This window comes from Kogia breviceps, chromosome 4, assembly GCF_026419965.1.
Source record: "Kogia breviceps isolate mKogBre1 chromosome 4, mKogBre1 haplotype 1, whole genome shotgun sequence".
NCBI classification, from domain to species: Eukaryota; Metazoa; Chordata; class Mammalia; order Artiodactyla; family Physeteridae; genus Kogia; species Kogia breviceps.
Window position 1 is genome coordinate 148489183 of NC_081313.1, and position 26873 is coordinate 148516055.

General features: G+C 40.2%; 1 long non-coding RNA gene and 2 pseudogenes across 2 annotated transcripts; 2 read left to right on the top strand and 1 right to left on the bottom strand.

The window, feature by feature from the left end:
• Nucleotides 1-7543: 7543 nt before the first annotated feature.
• On the top strand, nt 7544-10678 carry LOC131755436 (UDP-N-acetylglucosamine--peptide N-acetylglucosaminyltransferase 110 kDa subunit pseudogene; annotated as a pseudogene).
• A 4262-nt stretch (nt 10679-14940) lies between these two features.
• On the bottom strand, nt 14941-16338 carry LOC131755472 (ferritin light chain pseudogene; annotated as a pseudogene).
• A 160-nt stretch (nt 16339-16498) lies between these two features.
• Nucleotides 16499-25106, top strand: LOC131755506 (uncharacterized). 2 transcript variants are annotated; one of them, XR_010840570.1, is made up of 4 exons: nt 16499-16585; nt 22736-22811; nt 23009-23225; nt 25063-25106. It is a non-coding gene; the product is annotated as an uncharacterized lncRNA (long non-coding RNA). The 2 variants fall into 2 exon arrangements; XR_010840569.1 differs by lacking the exon at nt 16499-16585 and adding an exon at nt 17123-17203.
• The last annotated feature ends 1767 nt before the right edge of the window (nt 25107-26873 follow it).

The following is a 26873-nucleotide window of genomic DNA, read 5'->3' on the forward strand; positions in this document are numbered from 1 at the left end:
GCTGTGGCAATATAGAAATGAATTTGCCTAAATCATTTGGCTTTTCTAAATTATAGTAAATGAATATACTGAATGAATACTTCAACTTAAGGCAATGTTCTTAAAAACATATTAATGTAGGCACTTCAGCGAAGAATTGAAAACTAAACAAAAAATTCAGGTAAAGTTTGAAATAAAAGTACACTCAGTTGTATCCAGTTTCCTCTTGTAAATCTCTCTTTTTAATTTGTTTTTTATCTGTCTTGATTTTGGTTTTTTTTGGTTTTTTTGCGTTACATGGGCATCTCGATGTTGTGGCCTCTCCTGTGGCAGAGCACAGGCTCCAGACGCACAGGCTCAGTGGCCATGGCTCACGGGTCCAGCCGCTCCACGGCATGTGGGATCTTCCTGGACCAGGACACAAACCCATGTCCTCTGCGTCGGCAGGCAGACTCTCAACCAGTGCACCACCAGGGAGGCCCTCTCTTTTTAATTTGAGTGGACAGTCAATTGAGAATATCTGACTTGGGGCTAAGGAAATCTAAGTCTTCTTGGCCACACTGTATTCTCTTATGTCATTTAATAAAGACAGCAGTTGGGTTGCTGAAAAAATAGTGGGAAAAATGAATCCCTCACATCCAAAGGGCAGCTCTTGAAAATATGTGGATTGTTGTGGTTGTTTTGCTCTTCTGCCCTCAGAAGTTCTAATCTTAACCTTAGCCCCTCATGGAGAGAGACTTTTTAAACCAGTTCCCACATTACTCTTTATGTGACTGATGAAAAGAGAAACCCAACACTTTTCCTGTGCTTTCAACCAGTTATCTTCTTCAAAAATCTGTTTGGATTGTTTTCCCTTAATCTTGCCTGGCAAGGGACTTATGGGAAGGTTCGTATTGTTTGAAAGTTTGGTGCCAGTATCTGCAAAGAAAGAAGAAAGTAAAGAAGGAAACATGTGTTTATCAAACACATCCCAATAGTGAAGGTGTGAAAGCACCTTTTGAAAAAGTTCACCTGTCAGAGTTTAGCTGTATTATTACATTTTCTTTCATTCATTGAAAATAAATAATTATCAGTGAATCCTTTCTAGATTTTCTAGTTTCCCAAAGTTCCCTGTATTCACATTCTAAGAGGAAAAATGGTATTTTACGTCACTGCTCTCCACCTTATATTATTTATAATCACTCCTCATGACCTCTTCCTTCAAAGGAACGTGATCCTGAGAAGTGTCCTTCGTTTGTCTTTGTGGAATAAGTGATGGGGATTCATCCTGGAGACCTGTGAGATGTTTAAAATGTGGCATAATGAAACTAGGATAGAGAGTTCTGGAAAGATCTGGAAAGATGGCTGGTAGAGTGTGGCCAGACGTGGGAGAAGAGAGACGTACAGAGAGAGGGAGAGGAAATTTTTAGAGGGAGAAAATTAAACAAATAATTAAATAAGTTTTGTTGTGTGGTGTGGGATGCAAGCCTTTCTCTCCCCCTTTCCTTCACAATCTCTTTGTTAAAGACTGTGTTTTTCAGTAGTTTTGCTAAGATAGGATTTGCCGTTTTGTTTGGATACTGAGAATGGACCCATGGAAACAGTTACGTTTGGGTTATCTCTGACTATCTTTAATGAAGAACATAAATGTTGGCTACACTATCTATGCACATGCTATCACCATGCCTTTTTTGTGCTCTGTTCCTATAGCTGAGTCCTCTTCTTTCTTTAAGGTCAATCTCAAATCTCATCTGAAAGGTACATTTATTGATAGATTCAACCCATAATGAACTGTCCCTTCTTTGTCCTCTTTAGGCTCTGATTATTTATAAGAACTCATTTTTGAACTTAGAAACTGTCCAATATGATATATTACTTATTTCCTCAGCATATATTATATCCTCAACACAGTTATAAGCTTTTGTGGGTCTGGGATCATACATTCTGTAATTTTTCTCAGTACTTAACACTTACTTTGATAAAAAGCACATTCATTCATCTAAGCATCATTTATTGAGTGTTAATTAAATATCTCAACTCAGTAAATATTGTTTGAATGAATGCATATGTGAATGAGGGAGTCTTCAATAGGTAGCCTAATGGAACCGCCCAATGTGAAAAAAACAAAAACATAAACACAAAAGCAAGCCAAAAAGTGGACCAGGACTTTCTGTAAACTATCCTGCTTTTTGTTGGATGATGCCATGGAAGTCAAGATGCTCCTGAAAGGTCTTAATAGCTGACCAAGAATAGGAAACAATTGAAATTCTCTCAGGCTTATTCAACCCTATCACTGGACACATTTATACCTCTCAGGAATGTTATTCAAAGAAGAGATTAATAAAGCTTTGATAGATGAGTTGATAAACCTCTAAATATGTAAATCTTCATTTCCTCCTAGGTTTTCTCTATTTTGGGTTTCCAAAAGATTTAAATAAACCACAGGATAATTAAAAATTCGACATTATCTTTCTTCCCTTCACGTTTTTTGATGGTAAACACCTTTTTATTTTCTCCATAGTGCTGCCCAGTTTCCACCAGTACAGTTCAGAAGTGAATTTTGCTCTGGATGGTGGGATATATAAGATGTAAATGAATTGTTTGTATATGTTTTAGAATTCTTCAAAAGGGCCTGGCCATGGAAATGCATTGACTATTACTTAAATAACTCAAGTAACTTCCTCAGAATTATTATTCTATTCTGGTTAGGATACTATCGGCTCTGGTTTGTTAAAATTTCCCTTCAGAGTGGTTTTAATTTTCTTTCTGATAGGGTCCTAGGATTTATTGCCACAGCCATCCTGCATCTGTTTTTCTTTGAATTACTCTACTTGCAGTTTCTGATCCATACAGGGCCCTACAGGTTAGTGACAAGCTGGCCATCACAACTCTGGGAAGGACAGGCCTACTTTTCAGAGGTGTTGATGTTTTCTGTACCTGAAGGGTTTAAAGAGATATCAGTCTTCCTCACCACCTCCCTTGGCCCTCTTAATGGACTAAGCAGTTCCTCATGAACTTTCTGTAGGATATCTGTACCAACTTCTCAATATTGTTCCTTCCTCAGTCTAAATTCCTGGCCTCAAGGTAATGTGAGATTTCTAGCTCCAGCCCCTATTTACATAAGGCCTATACTAAGGAACAGAACCCATAGACATCAGTCCGCTCTTATTTCTCTAGATTTAAGTTCTCTGTTACTTTCTGAAACATGCAGGTGTTCCTTTCTTTCTTTTAATCTCAGCTATGTGCTTTTCACTTTTTCAAAATTCACCCAGAGTTTACGTGTGTCTCCAGTAAGAGTACATTAAATTGAGCTTAGTCTGCTATTCTACTGGCATATTAGAGATCCAAATAATTTGCTACTTAACTGGATTCAATTACCTGTATATTTCAGGCATCTGAAACTCACCATGTTCCCAATTTCCCTCCTTATTGTTAGTAATTTTCTTGGGAATCTGGATGACATTAAATGGAATAAAGTTCGTGAGTGGCCCAGGAATGCCTGACAGTTTGTTTGTCAGAGTGGCCAGGGAAAGTGAAGCAAGGAAGAAAACCAAATGCAAAACCGAATCACATTATTATGGCTGAGTTTAGTCCCAAGATTCCATGCCGAGCTGTGTGTAGAGCTGGGTTGGGTTATAAATTATGCCAGAGCTCTAGGTGGGGCTGACACCATGTCGTGCCAAGCTCTCAGTTCTGGGCTAATGTCATCTCTGGTCCGCTCTATGGAGTGGAAACTTTGGAGAAATGGCCAATGTGTTCCACGGTGTAGGAAGAGGGAAACTGGGAACATGATTTTCTAAATTGTGGTTAGTAATTCTAAATTACTAACCACTGTAAATGTGCCTTGAACTGTGTTTTTTTTTTTTTTTTTTTTTTTTTTTTGCGGTACACGGGCCTCTCGCCGCTGTGGCCTCTCCCGTTGTGGAGCACAGGCTCCGGATGCGCAGGCTCAGCGGCCATGGCTCACGGGCCCAGCCGCTCCGCGGCATGTTGGATCCTCCCGGACCGGGGCACGAACCCGTGTCCCCTGCATCGGCAGGCGGACTCGCAACCACTGCACCACCAGGGAAGCCCTTGAACTGTGTTTTTTAATTTGACCAGTCAGATCAATGACTTTCCTTTTGAATGAAATGTTGCTATGTATATGAGCAGGAAAACAAAACTGGTGTAAGGAATAGATAGCTAGTGGGAAGCAGCCACATAGCATGGGGAGATCAGCTGGGTGCTTTGTGACCACCTAGAGGGGTGGGATGGGGAGGGTGGGAGGGAGAGAGATGCAAGAGGGAAGAGATATGGGGACATATGTATACGTATAACTGATTTACTTTGTTATAAAGCAGAAACTATCACACCATTGTAAAGCAATTATACTCCAATAAAGATGTTTAAAAAACTGGTAGAAAGAGATAGAGAGACCGGGAGTCTTATTTTCCCACCAATTAACTTTTCCTCTGACCATGCATGACCTTCCCTTTGAGTCTCCTCGACCTTGAGGATGATCGCAACCCCTTGGGTTGGGTGATGGCAACCCCATGTTCGCTAGAACCTCTGTAGTTAACTTTGATTTTTCCCACTCTGTCTATCCATCCCATGTGTGCAGTCAGACATTTGATCTTGGACTTTTACTGACAAAATATGCTTGAATATAAGCATTTCTTTTCACTCCCACTGCTACTGCTATTGTCACTGCCTTAACTAGGGCTTTATCTTTAAGTTCTTTATATAAATATATAAATGTCTATATATAAATAAAATACACAAATAAATAAAATATAATATTATTTCTGATGGTTTTAAAGTTTTTTCTTGATAAAGATTTTTCCTGATAAAGATACACAGTATCTTATATAAATACTTTTGTATTATCTGTTCTTTTCTTAAAATTTTTGTCATATGATTCTATCTCTTGGTATGTCTAGAACTTTTTGATTGAAGGCTGTCTATTTTATTTGGCATTTTTTGTTTTTCTCAGTGGAAACGTTGTTTTGCTTCAAACTATTTTATTTTACCTGGCAGTAACAAATCTTCAAATTACAATTTTTTAAATGCTTTCAAATATCAATATTATAGGTGTCACAAAATCTAGAAAAATGACATTTAAAAATTAACTACTGGGCTTCCCTGGTGGCGCAGTGGTTGAGAGTCCGCCTGCCGATGCAGGGGACACGGGTTCCCAGTCTGGGGAGATCCCACAGGCTGCGGAGCGGCTGGGCCCGTGAGCCATGGCCGCTGAGCCTGCGCATCTGGAGCCTGTGCTCTGCAATGGGAGAGGCCACAACAGTGAGAGGCCCGCGTACCGCACAAAACAAAAAAAAGTTAACTACTGCCAGATGTGTCTGTATAAAACTTTTCCCCACTCTTTTAGCTATAAATTCTTTTACTGCCTCCTCATATGACAATTTATGTATTTTAGAAATAAAATTTTAAGAAATAAACTTTGTAGTTTATAGACATAGATTACTTTTTACATGGTTGATTAGAATTTTCTTTTAGTTATTAATAGTTTAGAAAAGTTTATTTCAGCTTCACAATCTATTATTGATAATGTCACATTACTTTTCATTGTTAACTTTGAGAAAATCTCTATGGACTACTTCCTCATAAATATTTACTATTATAAATGCATTACTGATTTCAGTACTGCTATAGGTTTGTGCATTACAGGAATTCTGATAAAATACTCATTCACACCATTACATTACACACATTACTGATGGAGTCTATTCTTGTATTTATTTAATTATTTATGGCTGTGTTGGATCTTCGTTGCTGTGTGCGGGCTTTCTCTAATTGCAGTGAGTGGGGGCTACTCTTTGTTGTGGTGCACAGGCTTCTCACTGAGGTGGCTTCTCTTGTTGCAGAGCACGCGCTCTAGGCATTCAGGCTTCAGTAATTGTGGCTCACAGGCTCAGTAGTTGTGGCTCACGGGCTCTAGAGCGCAGGCTCTGTAGTTGTGGCGCACGGGCTTAGTTGCTCCGCGGCATGTGGGATCTTCCCGGACCAGGGCTCGAACTCGTGTCCCCTGCATTGGCAGGCGACTTCTTAACCACTGTGCCACCAGGGAAGCCCCTGGAGTATATTCTTGACAGAAGAAAATTTCCGTTTTGACGAAGCATTGATGAGAACTGAATCTTTGACTTCTCTTTCACATGCCTGATGATTGAAATAATTTTCCACAGAAAAGCTTCTGGTTTTATACTTTTCAGTTCTTTTTTTTTTTCTTCAAATGCACATGCTTTCAGAGCTGTGAAGTGCAAGACATGGCTGTACTGTAAGGTGGTTTTTGTCCTTATGCTTCTGTGTCTTGCGCTAGTTAAGTCAGTCGAGTAGTCAGTAAGAGTACTGGAAGTTATTCCTGTAATGGGATAGTATATAGTCAATGACATATGGTGGTGTCTGAAAATCACATAATAGCCTCACTTAAAACATCTCTTTAGCCAGATTTCAAAAAAGCCTGTGGCCATTCCAATATGATCCAACGTAGCTGAATATGATAGAAGAAAGATTGGCAAAGAAAGAGACGCTGGTCTTACCTGATGGAAGTTAAAATATCTCACTTCTGACAATTTTGCAAAAACCTATAATTACATGAACTAATTTCTAGGGTTCTTCATAGGACCTAAAAAGCAACCCATAGAGTTGTGGAACAATAATAGAAGCTACTGTAATGAGAAGCCCATGCACCGCAACAGAGTAGCCCCCGCTCACCACAACTAGAGAAAAGCCGCACGCAGCACTGAAGACCCAACGCAGACAAAATAAAAGTAAATAAATAGGGGCTTCCCTGGTGGCTCAGTGGTTGAGAGTCCGCCTGCCGACGCAGGGGACACGGGTTCATGCCCCGGTACGGGAAGATCCCACATGCCGCGGAGTGGCTGGGCCCATGAGCCATGGCCGCTGAGCCTGTGCGTCCGCAGCCTGTGCTCCGCAACGGCAGAGGCCACAGTGTTGAGAGGCCTGCGTACCACACACAAAAAAAGTAAATAAATAAATTTATTTTTTAAAAAGTAATACTCAGGTTTGAGGCATGAGAAATATGAGGAGAAATTAGCTAATGTTTTCACAAGTTTATAAATATCAAGCTCAGTCTCTAAGATTTTAGCATTATATACAATATCGGTTACTTATTACTGGTTTGGGAAGGCCAATTTAAAATTTTTGATCTTACTGTATTGAAATTCACGGCCCTAATGCTTTCCACATTGACTATATGAATGATGAAGAAAATTCAATCATCTATTTCATTTCCAACTGGACAGAAAACACAATTTTAAAAAGTGTTTGGACTACTACTGACTTTTGATTTCTTCTAAGGCAAGTGTATAGGTAATTTTTATTCCCTGAATAGGAGAAAAAATGGTGGAAGAAGGCAGGGTTAAGAATTAAGATTTCAAGACCGTGAGAGGTAGATGGCCAACCAGAGTTCCTAAGGTTCGGTGCCTGTAACTGTTGCCGCTGCTTAAGCCTGTCAAAGCAGTGGTATGGCTGCTGCCCTCGTATTTGCTCCCTCTAGAAACACTCTTGCCAGTAGTGGCGGCAGCGGGACTCAGTGATCCCCTTTTCTCTCTCCCTCCAGAAGCTCCAGATGGCGTCTTCCGTGGGCAACGTGGCCGACAGCACAGAGCCAAGGAAACTAACCTTCCAAGGGTTAGCTGAGTTGGCACATCGAGAATATCAGGCGGGAGATTTTGAGGCAGCTGAGAGATACTGCATGCAGCTCTGGAGACAAGAGCCAGACAATACTGATGTACTTTTATTACTTTCATCTATACACTTCCAGTGTCGAAGTCTGGACAGATCTGCCCACTTTAGTACTCTGGCAATCAAACAGAACCCTCTTCTGGCAGAAGCCTATTCGAATTTGGGGAATGTGTACAAAGAAGGAAGGCAGTTGCAGGAAGCGATTGAGCATTACCGGTATGCAGTGCATCTCAAGCCAGATTTCATCGATGGTTATATTAACCTGGCAGCCGCTTTGGTAGCAGCAGGTGACTTGGAAGGGGCAGCACAAGCTTACGTCTGTGCTCTTCAGTGCAATCCTGATTTGTACTGTGTTCTCAGTGACCTGGGGAACCTGCTCAAAGCCCTGGGTCGCTTGGAAGAAGCCAAGGCATGTTATCTGAAAGCAATTGAGACGCAACCGAACTTTGCAGTAACTTGGAGTAATCTTGGCTGTGTTTTCAATGCACAAGGGGAGATTTGGCTTGCAATTCATCACTTTGAAAAGGCTGTCACCCTTGACCCCCATTTTCTGGATGCTTATATCAATTTAGGAAATGTCTTCAAAGAGGCACGGATTTTTGACAGAGCTGTGGCAGCTTACCTTTTTGCTCTAAGCTTGAGCCCAAATCATGCAGGGGTACATGGCAACCTGGCTTATGCATACTATGAGCAAGGCCTGATAGATCTGGCAATAGACACCTACAGGCGAGCTATTGAATTGCAACCCCATTTCCCTGATGCTTACTGCAACCTAGCCAACGCTCTCAAAGAGAAGGGCAGTGGTGCCGAAGCAGAAGATTGTTATAATGCAGCTCTCGGGCTGTGCCCCACCCATGCAGACTCTCTGAATAACCTAGCCAATATCAAAAGAGAACAGGGAAACATTGAAGAGGCACTTCGCTTGTATCATAAAGCCTTAGAAGTCTTCCCAGAGTTTGCTGCTGCCCATTCAAATTTAGCAAGTGTATTGAAGCAGCAGGGACAACTGCAGGAAGCTCTGATGCATTATCAGGAGGCTATTCGAATCAGTCCTACCTTTTCTGAGGCCTACTATAATATGGGAAACACTCTAATGGAGATGCAGGATGTCCAGGGAGCCTTGCAGTGTTATATTCGTGCCATTCAGATTAACCCTGCATTTGTGGATGCCCACAGCAATCTGGCTGCCATTCACAAGGATTCATGGAATATTCCAGAAGCAATTGCTTCTTATCGCACCGCTCTGAAGCTTCAACCTGATTTACCTGACGCTTATTGTAATTTGGCTCATTGCCTGCAGCTTGTCTGTGATTGGACAGACTATGATGAGCGAATGAAGAAGTTGGTCGGCATTGTGGCTGACCAGTTAGAGAAGAACAGGTTGCCTTCCGTGCAACCTCATCATAGTATGCTGTATCCTCTTTCTCATGGCTTCAGAAAGGCTATTGCTGAGAGGCATGGGAACGCCTGCTTGGATAATATAAATGTCCTTCACAAACCACCGTATGAACATCCAAAAGACTTGCGGCTCAGTGGTGGCCGACTGCGTGTAGGATACGTGAGTTCTGACTTTGGGAATCATCCTACTTCTCATCTTATGCAGTCTATTCCAGGCATGCACAACTCTGACAAATTTGAGGTATTCTGTTATGCCCTGAGCCCAGATGATGGCACAAACTTCCGAGTGAAGGTGATGTCAGAAGCCCATCATTTCATTGATCTTTCTCAGATTCCATGCGATGGAAAAGCAGCTGATCGCATCCATCAAGATGGTATACACATCCTTGTAAATATGAATGGTTATACCAGGGGTGCTCGAAATGAACTCTTTGCTCTCAGGCCAGCTCCTATTCAGGCAATGTGGCTGGGGTACCCTGGGACTAGTGGCGCGCTTTTCATGGATTATATCATCACTGATCAGGAAACTTCACCTGCTGAAGCTGCTGAGCAGTATTCTGAGAAACTGGCTTATATGCCCCGTACTTTCTTTATTGGTGATCACGCTAATATGTTCCCTCACCTGAAGAAAAAAGCGGTCATCGATTTTAAGTCCAATGGGCACATTTATGACAATCGGATTGTGCTGAATGGCATCGACCTCAAAGCATTTCTTGATAGTCTACCAGATGTGAAAGTAGTCAAGATGAAATGTCCTGATGGAGAAGACAACACAGACAGCAGTAATACGGCTCTTAATATGCCTGTCATTTCTATGAATTCTATTGCAGAAGCAGTTATTGACATGATTAACAGAGGACAAATTCAGATAACAATTAATGGATTCAGTATTAGCAATGGACTGGCAACTCCCCAGATCAACAATAAGGCTGCCACTGGAGAGGAGGTTCCCCGTACCATTATTGTAACCACACGTTCTCAGTACGGGTTACCGGAAGATGCCATTGTGTACTGTAACTTTAATCAGTTATATAAAATTGACCCACCTACTTTGCAGATGTGGGCAAGCATTCTGAAGCGTGTTCCCAATAGTGTACTGTGGCTGTTGCGTTTTCCAGCGCTAGGAGAACCTAATATTCAACGGTACGCACAAAATATGGGCCTTCCCCAGAACCGTATCATCTTTTCACCTGTTGCTCCTAAAGAGGAACATGTTCGCAGAGGCCAGCTGGCTGATGTCTGCTTGGACACTCCACTCTGTAATGGACACACCACAGGGATGGATGTGCTTTGGGCAGGGACACCCATGGTGACTATGCCAGGAGAGACTCTCGCTTCCCGAGTTGCAGCTTCCCAGCTCACTTGTTTAGGCTGTCCTGAGCTTATTGCTAAAAATAGACAAGACTATGAAGACATAGCTGTGAAACTGGGAACTGACCTAGAATACCTGAAGAAAATTCGTGGCAAATTCTGGAAGCAGAGAATATCTAGCCCTCTGTTCAACACCAAACAATACACAATGGAACTAGAGCAGCTCTATCTACAGATGTGGGAGCATTATGCAGCTGGCAACAAACCTGATCACATGATGAAGCCTGTTGAAGTCACTGAGTCGGCCTAAGTAATGACTGTGTGCATCGGAGAATTACCCCTGTACGTCAGCCTCAACGTCCTGGGGGAAAGGGAACTACTTTTTACTTCTCTGTGCAACACCCATGTTGCACATGGGTGACAGACAATGATAAGAAATAGCACAGCCAGCCTTGCTTCCTGCATGATCATGATAGGGAGAGACACAAGAGATGCGAAGCTGCTGTTCCACAAGGAGTCTCCAGAGAACTTTGCAGCAGCCAGCTGTTGCGTAAGTCTGGGAGGTCTCATCTCCCTTGGTCTTCCATGGGATGGATGGTAAGTGTGGAAGGGAGATAGAGATTGCCCAGCCGTTTTTGATTATCAGGGATTGATTGAGTCTTCTGAATTATTTTTTTTCTTATATTTTGGGTATTGGAGCTTTTAAAAATGTTTGGTTTCAGGTATTTTTCTTCATGTGAAGTGTATATGATTCTCTTGAGATAAGGTTTTAAGCTAAAATATTACTTGTTTAGTTTCTGAGCTCTACAGATAAATGGGGACTTTGCTGGTGTAGTCTTTTTATAGGTTTTATAAATCACTTGAGCCTAGATCAGTGATTTTAGTGTCTGACATAATGTTTGGAACTATCAGTGCTCTGTTGGTTTCTAGATGATGGCTTAAATTCTTTTTCTGGTCTGTTTCCTTCTTCCCTTCTCCCCACGCTAAAAATTGTCCTGTAACTTGGCTAACAAAAAACCAAGTCTCATTCAAAACCTCCCAGAGTGTTTCTCTTAAACACAACGTGTGGTGCCAAATGAAGAATCTTAGGAGTGATGAGTAATTATGAAGGGCGCAGTGGTGGTACTGTCACCGATGATAATAATAATGGATTTTGGGCCTAGAGTTTTGACCTGTTTCTCCAGTGTTTTACCGTTGACTGCCCCTCTATGCTGCCTCCAAAAGTGACAGTGTGTGGTAAGATTTTTACTTTCATTTCTAAAGTTTGTCTTTTTTAAGTGAGTCCTGTTCTTCCTTTGTCTTTCAGCAGAAATGAAATCCCAAGTAAGTATAAGTATTCAACTATTTGATCGGTAAGTCACAGTTATCTCCAGTACATTAAATAACTGGCACCAAAAAACATGTCATAGGTAAAAAGCTCTGAAGGACCAGCTCTGTATATGATAATCATGTTTCAGAACTTTTAGGGTATTATATATAATAACTTGTCTTCTGGACGTGGTCTTGAAGTCTTTATGGATTCAGCCTCAGTAGTAGCAAACTGCACTGCTACTTGGTTTGGAGTACAAATTAGACTTTAGCCCTCCTGGAGGTTGAGTTTTTGGTATTGAAAACCATAGGAATGAAATTATTGTATTTCAACAAAGATCGAGGGCTTGAGGCTTAAACAAGCCAACATATGAATATATGTTTTTGTCTTGCTGTACTGCACATATGCTGTCTGGTAACCGATACTTTTTCTGCTAGTAGTGCGCAAGATTATGTCTTTCCAAGGCGCTGAGGCAGTGCACCTGTTCTGTAGTTGCAGCTGTTGCCTGAATGTATCCTAGCTGACAAATTATTGATTAATCAGAACTTGAATCTCTGAAAGATTTGTACTGTGAACCAAAATCTGAGCAAGGAGTCTCAAATGTAATTCTTAAACAGAATTACATGTTAATGAACCATTTAACAGTGTTAATGAAGGAACATCAGTGTAGGGATTTCTTTTAATTTATTTTTTACCTGCTTGAAATATCAGTTAAAGGTTGCCAGCTTGGTTGCAGATGAACGGACGTTTGAAGTTCACCAAACTACTTAATGTGGAATAGGATAATAGGCTTCCAACGCCCTCAAGGCTGTGACCTTGCAGCCATTTTACACAGCACATCATCCTCCTATAGGGATGAACCTTTCCCCTGGCCCGAAAAGTAGCCGCTCTGGTTGAAGCTTTGCTTATTGTAACAGGGTTTTGTTTCCAGGTAACATGTCTGTGGAAGACTTAATTCTGCATAGAGATATAGATATTACTGGAAACTAATTGTTTTTTCTATTATACTCTGCTTTATCCAAAAAGTAAAACATTTAAATTGTGCTCCCGAAATTCAGATGTTCTCTTGCAATCTTTAAACAATACATGAATGATTTGCCCTTAAAAAAAAGAATTAAGCAGTTAAGCTGTTGGTCCCAAATCAGACAAATTATCCTTATACCTCCTGTCAATTTGGTTAACAGAGACTGTTATTTTATTAATCCTTATGATCCCGTGATTCTTTCATGTTTAAGGGCACAGCAGGTGAGAGAGTGGATTTGTTAAGCTGGGTGGGTTTATCCTTCTGTTATGTGTTCATTCAGTTTTATGTTCATCTACTTATTGTACACATACGGCAATAGAAGCTGCTAAAGCAATCATTGCTATTCTGCAAAACAACAAGGCACAGAAGCAGATGTCTTATTTCTGAGATTTCTCCTCCCAGGATTATGATGATTAAAGATCCTTTCCCCCCACTCCCTGGAGAGGACAAGGGGCTGCTCGCTGGAGGTTTCTTAATGACTTGGGGAAAGGCTCAGATATCCCCCCATTATGGTAATCCACCCCAGGGACAAACCACACAAGAATATTATGAATTTATTTTATTTTTCTATCCTTGCAAAGGTAATACTCAGCTCATTAGAAAATGAAAACTATACTGTCAAATTTCAGAATTACATGGATGAAGAAAATCACCAAAGCGGCATCATATCACGTGCGTTATAGTTGTACTGACTATACTGACTATATTAACTATATTGTGTTAACAATATATTGTATCACTATATATTGCAAAGGCAAAATGCTGTAACTTATTTCAGAGAAAATACTTATGTTGGCAGACCCCAAATTGTACATTGTAGACGGGTCCTAGGAAAAGATTTAATTCATAGTGGACAAGACGTGAGCTTCTGTTTTCAGCCACGTGCTATTTCAAGAATTAAACATCATGAATAATACAGGATATAAGAGGAATAGTCTAAAGAAGGAAAAGCACATTTTGATTAGGAAAGAGAATTTAAGGCTTAAGTCTTTTTTTTAAGGAAAACTGCCTTTTTACTATGAGATAAGAAATTTGTTTCCTTCTTTTCTTCCTTGCTTTCTTCTTCTTCTTTTTTTTAACCTTTTTTTAAAATTTTTGGATATTTGACCTCTAATCTGAGATGACTGAAAATGCCTCCTCTGGGCGTCAACTTTTTGAAAGACCTTTTCCCCCTCCCTAAGGGCTATTTGCCTCTTGGAGGCATTGTCTACATTAGTCAGCAAGAGGCAAGCATTTGTCCTTGCACGAAATGCTGACATCTCCTGATAAGAGGGAAGCTGCAAAGTAGAAGAATTGAAGGTCAATGTGTTGATATTGGTCTCAAGTGCATTGATGTACATTTGTGAATTGGGGAAGGGGAGTGAAGCTTGAGAGTGGGCCAGTGGGGAGGGGTAAATATTTTGTGATGCTGTCTACCTATGGGCTTAGAAAGTTTACAGCTGCATTAGGAGGACAAGCATTACCATTAGCATGAAAAGCAGGGCAGACCTCAGTTGCAAAAGCTTCTAGCCATACACATAGGGCAATACGTAAATGATACACCTTATTGCATTCACCCACTCACCGTCCCCTGTTCACGCTAATTGGAAATTTCAATCCATTTCAGAGAAGTACTACAACTATCAATCATTTTCCCTGGCACGAATCTTCCAGGAAGAAGAAAATGAAATACACCTAGCCACGGAGCTCACGCACTAGCCCATGTGTCTTAGATTTAATATCTGATCGCTAGCTGGCTTGAAGCCAAGAGGTGGTTCACAAAGTTGCTGCACATTAGAATCACCTGGGGGCCTCTGAGACCTCCCCGTGCCAGGCTCCTGCCTACACCTCCTGAATCCAAATCTCTGGGGCTGGGACCCAGACGCCAATGTTTTTCTTAAAAGCTCTTTAGGGAATTCAAATGAGCAGCAAAGCTTGAGAACCAGCCCAATGAGGGGAACAAACTGATTTCACACAGATAAAGTGGGGCAATTCATATGTTAAGAGAACGTGAATATATACGTGTGTATATATATATATATATATATATATATATATATATATATATATATATATATATATATTTCTTTTTGTCTCCTAATTCTGTTTGTGTTTCAAATAGGCTTTTTTTTCTTCTGCAAAAAGCTTTATTGTTTCCATTTGGTCCAAGGCTTGGGAGAGGGCTCCAGGGCGGTTACAAAGCTGCCTCGTGGCTGCAGAGCGGGGCTTCAGGCGGAAGCTGTGACGCCAGAGGGGCTCCTCAGAGGCCGCTGGACTTCAGAGACTCCTGTTTGTGCTCGAGGGTGAGCCTTTCAAAGAGATGCTCGCCCAGCACAACCTGCGGACCAGCCAGCCTGCGGAGCTTGGTCAGGTAGGTGGTCGCCCATCTTCTTGATGAGTTTCACCTGCTCCTCCAGGAAGCGGCTCTCCAGGAAGTCACAGAGGTGGGAGTCCGCGCGGGCAGAGCCCAGGGCGCGCAGATCCCATAGTGCCTGGTTCAGGTTCTTCTCCCTAAGAATGGCGGCTTCCACAGCGTCCTGGGTTCTACCCCGCTCATGTTGAGAAGGCTTCCGCGCATCCTGGAAGAGGGCGCGGCCGCAGCACTGGTTTTGCATTTTCAAGAGGCGCTGGGCGCCCTCACACTCCTCCTCAGCCAGTTGGCGCCAAATGTGGCCCACACTGTCCAGAGTCCCATTGCTGCTGTCGAAACAGAAGCTCAGAGAGAGGTAAGTGTCCACAGATGCAGGTTGCACAGGCGGTGGACGGCGGCCTCCACCTCGATGGAATAATTCTGACGAAGCTGGGAACTTGTGGTTGATCAGTGACAAGGATTTAAGCTCACAAAACGGTGTTGGCCTGTCCTGGAGGCTGAGCATAGGTGAGTGGCTGATTCTAAAGGTTGCGACTGGAAGAAAGGTAGGAGGGTGGTCGGGGGCTGGAGCAAGGAGCGTCCCTGGGTCTGTTCATTGCAAACACCGTTGAAGCAAAAGACAGCTGTGCAGGACCGCCGAGCGCACTGCCTCCAATAGGCTTCGATATAAATGAACAAGAAGTCCAAGCAAGGACAAAACTTACCCTTCCCCCCACCAGAATAGCTGGCGATACTAGAATCTAGATCTGGGGAGGGATTCTTCCGTTACTTTCTTAACATTCCAAGCCAGTAGAGCAGTGGTTCTCAAAGTATGGTCCCCTTGTAAGCAAGCAGTACCCTATGGGGCCTTCCTAGGACAGACCCATCCCCCATCTCCTCTGCTGTAGTTCCTCTCTGAAGTACTCAGACAATAGTATCTCAGGCATATTTCTTGGGTTTTCAGATGCTAAAAACCACCACCGAATGGAAGAAATTAACTCCTTGATGATCATGAGCACATAGCCCCCAGACCTTCGGGCACCTAAGGATGGATAATGTTACCTGCCCTGTGGCCTCAACATCAACCAGTCAGAGGATTGTGCACGAGGTAATCACATTCCCTGGGACGTCCCTCCCTCACCTGGCCTTTAAAAATGCTTTGCTGAAATCCTTTGGAGATTTCAGGGGTTTTTGGAACACGGGCCAACCCCTCTCCTTGCTCGATGCTGCAACAAACCTGTCTCTGCTCCACACTCCAACCTTTAGGTATGTTGGGCCTCACTGTGCTTCAGACACATGAACCTGCATTCGGTGACAACCTGACCAGCTTTAGCAGCGTCCCCTGATAATGTGTTCGATATTCCAGTTGTAGGGCCCTGTCCCAGCCCTATGGAATCAGCAACTCTGGTGGGGCTCAGTGATCTCTGTTATAACAGGCCCTCCAGATGTTTTTTCTTCACCTTAAAGTTTGGACATATCTGCATTGTCAGCTGGCCAAAGCGTCCACCAGCAGGGGAAGGGGAGCGGCGCCTGGAAAAGATCGGGACCAGCCAAGGCAAGTCCAGCATCATGTGCCGTGGTAGTCACGGAGAACGCCTTTGCTCCACTGGTTGGCACAGACTAGTATCTGGGAGCACTGGCAGGGTTATGGAGGATGCTTTACATGTCAATGTAGAGTGACCGCTGTCCTGGTTTGCCAGGGACTTCCCCTGTGTGAGCACTTAAAATCTCATCCCGGCAAAGCCCTTAGCCCTGGGTTTGAAAAACTTAGGCAATAACATGAAATTTAGGGGAAACAGGATCTAGGTTTTGGGCAAGTCACAAGTGCTAATTAAAGCTAAGCAAGGATGGACAACATCTAGCCTTGTTTGCCCCTTTGCGGGGACGTAAATCTGATTGGGTGAAAGGACTTATTGTTAAGAAATCTTTGTGGAAACATCCCCTTCTGCTTAGTCCACTGGTTCTCAGTTCTGGCTAGACATTGGCGTCGTCTGGGGAGATTTAAAATGATTGTATTGGTCTAGGATGACCAACCGTCGGTGTGAGGGTTTGTACAAAGTGCTTCAGATGATTCTAACGTGCAGCCAAATTTAGGTGCCACCGCTTAAGCTTTTGAACCGCGGCTACATATTTTCACCTCATCTTCCTGTGAGAATATCCAACAGTAGCTGAGGTTTGTGTTGTTTTCGTTTTCTTTTTTTCACTGTCTTATTGTAAGATTTACTGTCTTAAATAAGATTGAATGTACAGAAAATCCTGCTAGTCCTTCTGGTATAGCTGGATACTTAGAATAATAGCGCTAAGATATATACCATTTAACTATTGTGACTGGCCTTTGTAAAATCAACATCTGCATTGAATTAGTAGGATCCCTTTTGAAGTTGTCATGTTGGGGAGCTATACCTCTGATCTGCTGCCATTGCTAAATATCTTATTAGGAATTGCTTTTAAAAATCTTTAGGAATTAAAACCAAGATTGCTATATTATTTGTCCTGGGACCACAAAAACCTCACAAAGTTCCCCCGCTGTACCTTCTACCCCCATCTCTAACCCTTGGCAACTTCTTATCTGTTCTCCATCGCCATAGTTTTGTTATTTTAAGAATAATAAGTAAACATAATCATCAATTACTTAATCTTCGGAGATTGGCCTTTTAAATTTTTCCCTCGGCATCATTCCCTTGAAGTTCATTTCAATTTTTGCCTATATTAATAATTTGTACCTTTTTGTTGCTCGGTAGTATTCTATCGTAAGATTTTATCATATCACAAATTGTTTCCACATTCATCCATTGAAAGACATTTGGGTAGTTGCCAGTTTTTGGCTATTAAAAATAAAACTGCTAGGAACATTTCTATGTAAGTTTCTGTGGGAACTTCATTAAGTTTTTGTTTCTTTTGGATAAATGCTCAAGAGTACAATTACTGCGTTGTAGGGTGAATCTACTTTTAGGATGAAAAGAGACTGTCAAGCTGTTTCTCAGAGTGGCTAAACCATTTTATTTTTCCACCAGTGATGTAATTTTTCTACGTACTCGCCAGCATTTGATATTGTCACTATACTTTAATTTTAGTTATTCTCTGATATGTCATTATGGTCTTAATTTGCATTTCCCTAATGGCTAATGATGTTGAACATCTTTTCATGTGCTTCTTTGCCATGTGTATATTCTCTTCCATGAAATGTCTGTTCCTGTCTTCTGCCTATTTTCTAGTTGGATGTTTTTAAGTTGTTTGGAGACTTCTTTGTATATTATAGATACAAGTCATTTGTCTCATATGGGATTTTCAAATATGTTTTCCCACTGTGTAATTTGAGTTTTCATCCACTTAAAAGGATCTTCTAGGAAGCATTTTTAACTCATTTTGATGAGATCCAGTTTATCAGTTTTTGCTTTTATTGATCATACTTTCCGTGTCAAGTCTAAGAATTATTCACCTAGTTCTAGATGCCAAAGATTTTCTCCTTTTTTTCCCTAAAAATGTCCTGCTTTTACATTTACGATTATGATCCACTTTGATTTAGTTGTTGTGTAAGGTGTGGAGGTTTAGGTTAAGGTTCAATTTTTGTTTTTGTTTTGTTTTGTTTTGTTTTTTTGTTTGTTTTTTGTTTTTTTTGCGGTATGCGGGCCTCTCACTGTTGTGGCCTCTCCCGTTGCGGAGCACAGGCTCCGGACGCGCAGGCCTAGCGGCCATGGCTCACGGGCTTAGTTGCTCCGCGGCATGTCGGATCTTCCCGGACCAGGGCACGGACCCGTGTCTCCTGCATCGGCAGGCGGATTCTCAACCACTGCGCCACCAGGGAAGCCCTGTTTGTTTGTTTTTGTTGAGGGATATCCAACTGTTTCAGTACCATTTTTTGAAAAGTCTATTCTTTCTTGATAGCTTTTGCACTGCTGTCAAAAACAAGTTAAATGTATTTATGTCAGTCTATTTCTGGGTTCTCTATTCCATTCCATTGATCTATGTATCTACCCTCCATCATTACTGCAAAATCTTGAAATTGGGTAGGTTAATTCCTCCCATTTGAATCTTCCTTTACAAATTGTTTTAGCTATTCTTCAGCCTCTTCTTACTATATAAATCTTAGAATAAGCTTGTCTATATCCACAGAAACCTTGAGGGCATTTAAAGAGTAATTGTGTTAAGCCTCTTAACTTGGGGAGAATTGACATCTTCATTACGTTGTGTTTTCTAATCCATGAACAAGGTATGTCTCCCTATTTGTTTGGGACTTTTCAATTTTTCTTCATCAGCATTTTGTAATTTTCAGTATACAGGTCCTATAAATGTCTTATTGGGCTTATATTTAAGTATTTATTTTGGTCAGTTGTAAATGGCATCACATATTTTTATTTAAGCTTCTACACATTTCTTATTAATATATAATTTGATAAAATTGTGTTGATTTTGTACTCTTAAAACATTGACAAACTAATATTATTTCTCAAGCTTTTTGTGTTTTCCTTGGCATTTTCTCCATTTAGATTTTCATCTCATCTTCAGATAGAGACAGTTTTACTTTTCCTTAATCAATATAATAGGATATATTACTATTCAACATTCAGTAGGATATATTCCTTCCTATTTTACATAGTAGGAATAGTCCTTTTTTCTTTTAAATAAACTTTTTAAAACTTTAACTTTTAAATTTATGTCTTTATTTATTTTTGCTTTATTTTCTTACTAGTCCCTCCAGTAATATATTTAATAAAAGTGGTGAGAGCAGATATCGGTGCCTTGTTTCTGATCTGACAGAGAAAGCATTCAGTCTTTCACAGTTAAATATCATGTTGGTATAGGTTGTTTGTAGATCATCTCTATGAGTTTCAAACTATTCCTAGTTTGCTTGGAGTTTTTTTTCTTCTTTCTTTAAAATCATGAATGGGATTGGAGTTTGTCAAATGCTTTCTCTGCATTAATGGATAGGCTCACATGACTTTTCCCCCTTAATCTACAGGATATGGTGGATTACACTGTTTTTTTTTTTTTTTTTTTTGGCGGTATGCGGGCCTCTCACTGTTGTGGCCTCTCCCGTTGCGGAGCACAGGCTCCGGACGCGCAGGCCTAGCGGCCATGGCTCACGGGCTTAGTCGCTCCGCGGCATGTGGGATCTTCCCGGACCAGGGCACGAACCCGTGTCTCCTGCATCAGCAGGCGGATTCTCAACCACTGCGCCACCAGGGAAGCCCGGATTACACTGTTTGATTTTCAAATACTTAACCAACTTTGCATAACTGGAATAAATACCACTTGATCATGGTATATTATTCTCTTTATATATTTCTGGATTTAATTTACTAATATTTGGCTGAGGATTTTTGCAGCCAATTCATAAAAAATATTGGTCTGTAGTTTTCTTCTTTCTATACTATCCCTGTCTGGTTTTGGTATGAAGGTAATAGTGGCTTCATAAAATTAATTAGGAACTGTTCCCTCTCCTTCTGTCTTTTATCTACTCATGTAAAATTGGTGTTAATTCTTTAAGTCTTGGGTAAAAGTGAAACATCTAAGCCTGAATATTTCTTTTGGGAGTTTTTTTTTAAAACATCTTTATTGGAGTATAACTGTTTTACAATAGTGTGTTAGTTTTTCCTTTACAACAAAGTGAATCAGTTATACATATACATATGTTCCCATATCTCTTCCCTCTTGCATCACCCTCTCTCCCACCCTCCCTATCCCACCCCTCTAGGTGGTCACAAAGCACAGAGGTGATCTCTTTTGGGAGTTTTTAAATGAAAAGTCAGTGTTTCAAATGGTTACAGGAAAATTGAGATTATCTATTTCATCTTGGCTGAGTTTTGGTAGTTTGGGGTGTAGAAGCTTTGGTCCATTTCATCTACATTTTTGAATATATAGTGTAGACTTGTTCATAATAACTTGTCCCTTATTAACCTGCAGGATATGTCATGGTATCCCTGGTTGCATTTCTGATATATGTGATTTGTGCCATCTCTCTTTTTATCTTTATCAGTCTTGCTAGATGTTTATTGATTAGATTGTTTATTTCAAAGAAACAGCCTTTTGTTTCACAGATTTTCCCCTCTATTTTGATGTTTTCAGTTTCATGGATTTCTGTCTCATCTTTATTATTTCCTTCTTTCTGCTTGTTTAGTGTTTTACCTCTTCCTTTTATACTATTTTAATAGAGAAAATTAGATTATTGCTTTGAAATATTTTCTTTCCCAATTTAGTGCTATAGACTCCTCTTTCAGCATTGCTTTCACTTCATTCCACAAACTTTGATCTGTTATATCTCCATTTTCTTTTATTCTGTGCATTAAAAAATTTTCCTTGACACTGTCTTTTTTACCCATGAGCTATTTGGAATTGTGATGTTTAGTTTTCATGTGATTGAAGATTTTCCTGTTGTCTTTCTGCTATTGATTTGTAGTCTGATTCCATTATGGCTAGAGAACATACTCTCTATGATTTTAATTCTTTTAAATCTACTCATGTTTTTTTATTGCCCAGTATATGGTATATGAGTGAGTGTTCCATGGACACTTGAATATGTATTCTGTTCTTATTGAGTGTGTTCTTCAAACATCAGTTATATCCTGCTGATTGACAATGTTTTCATTTTTTCCATATCCTTGCTGATTTTTCTGATAGTTCTATAAATTGCTGTGTTGAAGTCTCAAATAATAATTGTGGATTTAAAATTTTCTCCTTTTACCTTTTTCAGTGTTTGCTTCATGTAGTTTGAAGTTCTGTTGTTTGGTGCACACACATTTAGTATCACTAGGTCATCTAGGTGGATTATTCCTGTTATCTTTATGTAATGACCCTCTGCCCCCAATAATCTCCTTTGCTCTGAAATCTACTTTATCTGATATCAATATAGCCATTCCTGCTTTTTGTGATTAACGTTCACATGATATATCATTTTCATCCTTTTACTTTGAACTACCTATATCATGATGTTTAAAGTAAGCTTCTTATAGACAGTATATAGTTGCAACATGCTTGTGATTTTTTAATCTACTCTTCCAATCTCTGTCTTTGATTTGGTTATTTGGATCATTTACAGTTAATGTAATTATTGCTATGTTAAAGATTAGGTCTACCATTTTATTTTTTGTTTTGTCTTTTACCTTAGTTTCTCAATCCTGTCTTTCTCTTATTTTGCCTTCTTGTGGGTGACTTAAACATTTTTTAGTAAGTCCATTTTAATTTAATTTATTTATAATCATTTGTGTATGCTGTTTGCATAGTTTTCTTAGTGCTTGCTTTTGGCATTACACTATACATATGTAACTTATCATAGCCTACTGGAATCAGTGTTTTATTACTTCAAGTGAAGTTTCAAAATTTTACTTCCCTTTAGGTCTCTTAATATTCCCCAGGGTTTTTTTTCTGTTTTTTTTTTTTTTTTTTTTTTTTCTGGTACGTGGGCCTCTCACTGTTGTGGCTTCTCCCATTGTGGAGCACAGGCTCTGGACACGCAGGCTTAGCGGCCATGGCTCATGGGCCCAGCCGCTCGCCGGCATGTGGGATCTTCCCAGACCGGGGCACGAACCCGTATCCCCTGCATTGGCAGGCAGACTCTCAACCACTGCGCCACCAGGAAAGCCCCCTGGCAGGCGGATTCTTAACCACTGTGCCACCAGGGAAGTCCCTGGATTTCAGCTTTGAACTGCTCTCTCTGGGAAAGATTTGCTGTTTGTACAGTTATTCTAACAGTTCATCCACTCCTCAGTATTCAATAGGAGCCGTGGACATTGCTTAGAAAGACAAAACTTCATTGAAGACCTTCAGAATGGTCCCATCAGAAAGTAAGTTGCATATTATATGTGATATTTGTGGTTAGGAAGATCTATTCTTATATCATTTAAGTTGCACATATCCCTTCTTCTTGTACCTTGTTTACTTGCTCGAGGAAACCTAAACAAATAGGAATGGTGGGGGGGCGGATGGAATTGTTATTTTCACGGGCCAAAATATAGTCCTAAATTGGCTACTGAATTTGCAGACCAGTAATATTTTGTGGAAACATGCTGTTTGAGGAATCGGGATTCCAGTGTATCCAGAACAAGTGGCTTTGAAGACTCAGAGCATATGATGGAACCAGTTCACACAGCTAATAAGTCTGTTAACCAAGGACCGAAGTATAACCTACATCAGACCCCAGGTTACCCAACATCTCGGCATTTCCATACCCAGACCCAAGATTTGCAGCAATCAGAAAGGTATCTCTGCTTTCCCTTTTTCTAGAATTGAAATAGAAATTAATACTATAAATTAGTGCAAACACATTATACTGTGAAGAACTGGTGTTTTCTTGCTGATCAGTGTCAACCAGGAGGTGTTGTATGTTCCATAGTTTGCATTTAGGGCTGGAAAATCAAGTATAGGAGGGGGAATAGGTGATTTTTCAGAGGCAGTTGGGAAGAGGACTTAGAAATTTTCATTGATTCTTAAACTTAGTTTAAACCAATAATTTGATGTGAGTGTCAGAAAGGATCTTACATTCTTAGGCTGCATTAATAGTGGTATAGTCTTCAGAATAAAGAAGGTTGCTTTATTTAAAGAGTAAATACAAATTATAGGGAAAATGGTAAAATTCCAGTAGAGAAACTTGCAAAGGGGTTGAACACATAAATCACAAACATACTTTTACTTGGGAAACAGGAAAAACCTCAATACAATTAAAACAACAACAGTGTTTGCTATTTGGCTGTTAATTTAGCAAGTGTTTGACAAGGTAGTCCAGTGTATTGATTGTCCGGCTGGACCTGGGTGTGCTTCCTGGCTCTGCTGTTCACCCTGTATGTGGTCTTGAGTAAGATCTCTAAATTCCTATTTTCTTACCAGTTAGATCGAAATGTTAATAATATTATAAGTAAAATTTTAATAACATATACCTTGGGATTGTTGTTGATTATTACATGAGTTAATAAAGTACTTTAGCACATTGTAAACTTTCAGTTTTCAAAAAGATGTTTGGCATTTTTAGCAGATGTAAACATTTCAAACAGGTGTTGCTTGTGTTGCCAGGGGCGCTGAAAAATGATATAGCCCTTTTGAAACATAACTGTAATAGCCATAAAAATGTTCATACCTAGTAATTCCGCCATGAGGTTACAGAAATACTTAAAAATATGGAAAAATCTACATGCATTTAATCATTCAGCACATTCCTCAAACTCCCTACTATGTATCAGACCCTGGACTAGGGGCTTCGGATACAGTTGTATATGTTCTGGGATGTTAATCCCAGCATTTTTTACAGTAGTGGAAAAATTGGTAGCAGTTTGCATTTCTAACGATGAAGAATAGCTAAGTAAATTATTATATCCATAGTATGATATTTTATAAAGCCATTGAAAGTGATAGCTTACTTATTATGATAAATGAAAATAATAGGTTGTGATTCAGCAGTCTAAAAAAGATGCTAGGGGGAAAAAGACCAAAAGTAAATATTAACCAGTTTACTTAGATTAAGTGGGATTGAGGGGTTTTGGGGGGTGTTTACTTTTCTCAGATTTCCAAATTTTCTTTTGTATGATTATATAAGATTTACTGATGTTGCTTTTGAGACAATTAAATTTTAACTTTCCAAGTTTGTTGCATGTGCCATGGTTAGAATTTCTACATGTTATAATTAATTTATATATGTATTTAGTTACAAAGTTAAAGTAGGCTCCTGGTTTCAAAAATAAATAGCTTATTCTGTTTCCTGTCAACCTTGCCACACTTGGAGAGAATGTATCTGATTAGAATAGTATATGCGCATTTATCTCTATACGGAAAGGTGGAAAGGCTTCTGGGAACCTACAGTGTGCCCAGGCATTGTGGTGGGTAATTGAAGTATATCATCTTAATTTACCTTCAAAACAATCCATGAAGATGGAAGGTATTATTAGCTCTATTTTTAAAAAACTACAAAATCCAAAAGCTAAGCAATTTTATCTGCTAAAATCACACAGGTAGAAAACAGTAGAACCAGAGTATCTATGTATAATTTTATAAAGCTTATTATGTATATTGATGAAAATGAATAATGGTGTATTACTTTTGTTTAAGAAAATTTTCACAGAATCAGAACATTTACCAGAGAGGCCATTTTCCTCCTCCTGGTCCCCACGGATAGGACCGTTTACACAGGAGGTACTCTTGGAATGTAAAGCCAAATGCCAGTCAAGCAGCGCAGAACAGAAGGTGGTATCCTGACGGTTACTACAGACTACCCTATCCGACCTCTTATAGATGGACCAAGTGACACAAGCCTACTGTGGAAATCTATCTAGAGACAGAACAGGACTGAAGACAGCCAGAGTGACTTTTTATAAGATCAGGTCAAATGAGGTTTATAATCTCTTTTAGTGCTCCCTTATGTGTTCGAGCTTAAGGAAAAATTATGTTGATACTTAGCTCCGCTGATAAATTTGCAGTATTTACAACAGTGAAGGAAATAATCTGTCATTCCTGTCTTAAATTTTTTTAAAGGAGGATGATATTTTAGAACTGATGAAAAGTAATAAAGAGCATCCTTTGTAAATTATTTTTTAAAATTCTATCTTCCTCTTCTGGTGTATTTCCTTCTGAATAGACTTGTAATGTTAGTGTTGTGTGTGCAGAAAATTTTTAGTGTTTTTGTCATGTTCTGTTATTACCCAATCATCAGGGTATCTTCACCCCTCCCCCCAAAACTGTTCAAGATTTCTATTAAAATCTACCTAGGAGATAATCTCTTTAGAACCTAATCACTATTTGTAATTAGTTGTAGTATTTTTCTGATTAGACATTTCTTTCTTTCTTTTGGCAGTCTATTGTTGGATTTGACCAATTTCCTTTCACTGAATTGTCAGATATGCCATCTAACACTGGATAAACTTTTAGGGATTGATTGTCAATTGAGCAGGAGAGACCAATTGACAAACGTAAATGCTCAATGCTGGGTAATTTACCTGGCAGGGTAATTGTTACCAACTGGGTGGAGCTACTCAGAAAACTTGAAAACTTCTGTAGACTATAAAAGTTGCTTGATGAACAGAATAGGGTGCGACATTTGAAGCCTGGAATATCTGGGGAGACCTGCATGGCTCCTCGTGTTGTTGCTTCTTTGGTGAACGTAACCTGCAGCAGTCTTTTTCCACTTGCCTCTCACAGCGGAATGGTGCCTTGACCTTGACTTTTTCTAAGTTGCCCCTTCTGCTAGTTTACCTCTGGAACACACAGCTGGATCACGTGGGAGCTGTTCATTATTTTTAGTTATTTTTAGTTATTTTAGTTATTTTAGTTATTTTTAGTTTAGCAGAGGAAGCCAGAAACCTTTGTTTGCTCAAGAAAGGGTCTAACTGTCATGACATCATAAGCCTTGGTAAATATTTGATGAATACTTGGGCAAGTTGGCTTCATTGTTTAAGTCTCTGATTTTGAAGCGTTGTATCATGGAAAGTCTGATACTGCATATGATAGTTGTTTTCTCTGTTCTGTGTTATAAATGAACATCCTGCGGAACCTGACCCTGAGGAAGTGCTCTAACTCAGCTACTCCCTGGTCTGTGTCTGATGGGCTCAGTCAGGTTGCTACCTCTCATCTAGGTGGTGGCTCAGAAAGTGTTTTTCTGCCCGCCACATTTAACAGAGATACAAGAGTTCTTCTTGCCAGAAGGCTGCTCTGTGGAATTGTTCCTTCACATACATTGTGAACTCTCCCTTGGAAAGATACTGGAGCAGCAAGACAACTGGTGAGGCAAAAAAAAAAAAAGTGCCACCAGGGACAGGCATGGGAGTCCAGCTAATCGAATCGTTTTAAGGAGTTCCTTGGCAAGCAGTTTCTGAGGAGGACTTTGCCAGCACAAGTGTCATCTTAAGCACTGCCACCTTTGAAAA